The following is a 4,055-nucleotide window of genomic DNA, read 5'->3' as shown; positions in this document are numbered from 1 at the left end:
AATACCTGACGAAGGCCGGTTAGGCCGAAACGTTGTTGCTTTGTCCGCTCTGTTATTAATTTTGGGAGCTTTTAAAACGGATCTCCTCTTTCCTTTCATTTTCTCAGTTGAACTATTTGGATGTGCGTGCACCATCTCCACCATTTATGTCTAGCAACACACTTGTCTAAATGGATGTACAGTATATTGGCCAAATGTTCAGTGTGATTGAGATTATTCTTCCATTAAAAGATCAGGGTTTGATCTTTTTTTAAGTGAGTACTGGTAGAGCATAATGACCACAACTTCAGTCCTTTAAACACTATATTTTCCTGGTGCATGTCTCAACAAAACTGTAAAAGACAAAGAATTGCCTGCACTCTCAAGTCCTTGTGGTACTTTTAATTCATATAAAACAAGGCACAGGCAGACACTGCCCATGCCTTTTTTTAATATGAATTAAAAGTACTAGAAGGATGTGGGAGTGCTGGCAATTCTTTGTCTTTTACAATGAGTTTTGTTGAGGCGTGCACCAGGAAAATATAGTGTTTAAAGGACTGAAGTTGTGGTAATTTTGCTTCTACTTCTTTGCTTCTACCTGCAGTACTCACTTAAAAACAGATCAAACCCTGATCTATACAAGAGAAAACCACATTGTGTAGCCAATGAACTATGAAACAGAGAAATACAAAATAAACACTGTTTACCACAATACTTTATTTGCTTTTAAAACACACAATGACCTGACAAGTATAATGAAATAATAGCCTACACAAAATCAAACAGAATCTATATCTCAAAGACCAAAGATTGGCATTATCGGTTATTATAGTTAACTATAACTAAAACTAACGAAATGACAAAAACTAGAATTGAAAAACATTCTAGTTAACTGAAAAATATATATAACGCTAACATATTGAAATAGTAGCTATTGTGTTTGATAAACGAACACAAATCATATAGAAATTAGAAAATGTCCTTAGTTTAGTCTTTAGTCAAAAATCTTCAAGGAATGCAAAAATAACAGATCTACAAGCCCACAACGCATCATAAGCTTGATCATCGGCTGTTTTTGCAATTTTTAGAACCTTGTTGAATCTTGCCCTAGACTAATCCATATTACAATAAAAAACAATAAAAACTATATTAAAACTAAAGCTAGACAAACTATAGTAGGAAACCCACTTTAAAAACGAATCAAAATTAAACTACAATTGAAAACAAAAACTAATGACAAATGCAAAACTATATAATGACCATTATTGTGGCTAAACTAGATACATGCAGCATTATAAAGTACGATATCACGCCGTCTTTCATTCCTGCTGACTGCTGACTGAATTCACGACGCAGTAGCTGGTTGAAGGGGACCAAACCTCACAGAAACACCTGACTTGGTTCCGTTTGACCAGCCACAGCAAGACGTGTTGCTTCAGCTGGAGCGACAGACAGAGGGCGGCAGCAGAAGACAAGATGGAAGAGAGAGAGAGAGAGTAGTGTGTAGAGTGAGTGAGAGAGGAAAACGAGGGAAGAGAGGATGGAGAGATGAGGATGGTGGCGCCCGCCGTCATCCAGCCACGTACGGTCGGTCATGACATCATGACGTCTTGTTCAGCCTTACCTAACAAAAGAAAGAAACAAAAAACAAATGTCAGCAAAGTGAAGCTATAGGTTCAACAAAGCGAAACGCTGAACATCTGACATAATGGAGATATACCAGACCATTTTCACTGTTCCTTATAGTAATTAAACACAACAAGAGACAAGTGTCATTATGTTACCAAACAAAACGCTGATCTCGGAACGCCAATCATCCCTCCCAATGTCCTCAACCCAACTAACAATGACAGCTCCGTCCACATCCCTGTTCTCTCGCTCTCTTGGTTCCCTCTCTCCCTCTCCAATGCCCCCCCTCCCCCACCCCACCACCCCCTTTCTGAAAGCCCTCTCACTGCTATAATGGGTGACAGCTGTGCTCTGTCAATCCCCTTGACTGTCAGCAGTTGGGGCAGGGCAGGAATTTTCCAGGGGGTCCCTGAGACCCTATCAGTGGCCCTGGGAGTAACTATAGTCCACGTGCCTGGGCTGAAGGAGAGCATGAGATGGCAGGGATCTCACCTGTTGTCCTAGGGGCCACACACAAACATTCACACACGCACACACACACACACACACACACACGCACGCACACACACACGCACGCACGCACACGCGCAGGCACGCACGTACGCACGCACGCACACACACACACACACACACAGAGAATACAGAGAATACACACAATAGGCTTACATTTCTTGAAGTTCCATTTTTCAGCCTGATACTTGCCCTTCGTCAGATAATGGATTATAGTAAGAAAACAGTCTTCGCAGTGTGGCGCGTAAGTCCCCTTGAAACCACACACTTCCTTACATTCCATAACTGGCGTATTCATATGGGTATATAAGGAAGCATGTCTTCACAAGGAGCAACAACTGGATGCACTGCTGCTGTGCTGGGGCACAAAGCACCCTTTCATAGCCAAGGAGGAGCGGGAACAAGCGGCTTAACAATGGTTAACTGTGACAGAGAGAGAGGTTGGGATGGGGCTACAGAATACAGACATAATATACAGTATGATAGTGGGCTTCAAGCTCTGTCTCATGAACTCAATATAAACTACTGTTATAAAGTTTGACTTGTTTTGTTTTTTGGTCAAAACAATGTTATCAAATCATCACCCTCATATGCTATACCAGTAGCATTGTTTTACTTTATGAGTAGGAATCTTACAAAGATTGTTTATCCATATCTGATATTGTTACCTCATGTTCCCTAAGTACCAGAGCAGTAGCTCTCAGCACGCGCGCAGCTTGATAGATAATACCACCAATGATGGCTGACCAACTGTCTCTCTCATGGTCACGTCAGTCTCCCATGTGTCCACATAATTCTAAAGGGCGAGGCACACACGCTAAGTAATGGTAGATAAAGGTTGTCATCATCATTTCCTAAACATTGCAGTGTGCCCTGCCAAGTCACATTTAACCCAACAACAGGATATAAATACCCAATGTGGATATGTCTAATGAGCAAGGAACTGTACAGTATGAGGGAAAAAAGCATAACCTATTATTTTAAATTGTGATTTTTTTTTCTTTTCTTTAAAAAAATAAAATAATGATGCTGTAAAATTGTGCCTACCTTTACTGAATGCAGTCTGGGGTTGGGTCCATGGATCTCCTCTCCTTGTTGCTGGTCACAGTGGTCAGTCGATTGAAGTTTCCTTCCATGCACCGGTTGAGGTTAGGATGCGGCGGGCCACTCATGATTCATTTATACTCCATCGTATGACGGTGTCATGTGAAGGAGTATAAAGCAGAGCTTCAGTACAGCTACAGACTCACTACAACCCTCTCCTACACGGCCACATATTACAGCTACAGACTCACTACAACCCTCTCCTACACGGCCACATATTACAGCTACAGACTCACTACAACCCTCTCCTACACGGCCACATATTACAGCTACAGACTCACTACAACCCTCTCCCTACACGGCCACATATTACAGCTACAGACTCACTACAACCCTCTCCTACACGGCCACATATTACAGCTACAGACTCACTACAACCCTCTCCTACACGGCCACATATTACAGCTACAGACTCACTACAACCCTCTCCCTACACGGCCACATATTACAGCTACAGACTCACTACAACCCTCTCCTACACGGCCACATATTACAGCTACAGACTCACTACAACCCTCTCCCTACACGGCCACATATCGTACCTAATAATGGCCTCCTTCCAAATGAACTCTGCTGGAAAAACAAACCCTAATTAATGGTGTTTCAACTTAAACCTCACAACAATCTGTCTTTGATCTTCTTCATTCTCATGCAGATCAAAGGCAGATTGTGGATGCCTCATCAGTGAGACCCCCTCGAGGAACCAAACATAATGGGGTGCGCTTTCCTGCATAACACCTACGCTTCCCCTCAACTGAAAACAAGGTGTCATGCTCTGTCCTGCCAAACTGTGCTGCGGGCCGTGCTGTGGCCATCATAAAACAATGACACGC

The 4,055-nt window shown here is 42.4% G+C and overlaps 1 long non-coding RNA gene across 1 annotated transcript; it reads right to left on the bottom strand.

Annotated features, from left to right (window-relative positions):
- Positions 1-676: 676 nt before the first annotated feature.
- On the bottom strand, positions 677-3,255 carry LOC306940405. The gene is made up of 2 exons (XR_013792010.1): positions 3,166-3,255; positions 677-1,603 (listed from the first exon to the last, which is right to left on the bottom strand). It is a non-coding gene; the product is annotated as an uncharacterized lncRNA (long non-coding RNA).
- Between the last annotated feature and the right edge of the window lie 800 nt (positions 3,256-4,055).

This window comes from Electrona antarctica, assembly GCF_951216825.1.
Source record: "Electrona antarctica genome assembly, chromosome: 17".
Lineage (NCBI taxonomy): Eukaryota > Metazoa > Chordata > Actinopteri > Myctophiformes > Myctophidae > Electrona > Electrona antarctica.
The sequence above is the reverse complement of the archived record's forward strand: the minus strand, read 5'-3'. Positions and strand labels throughout refer to the sequence as shown.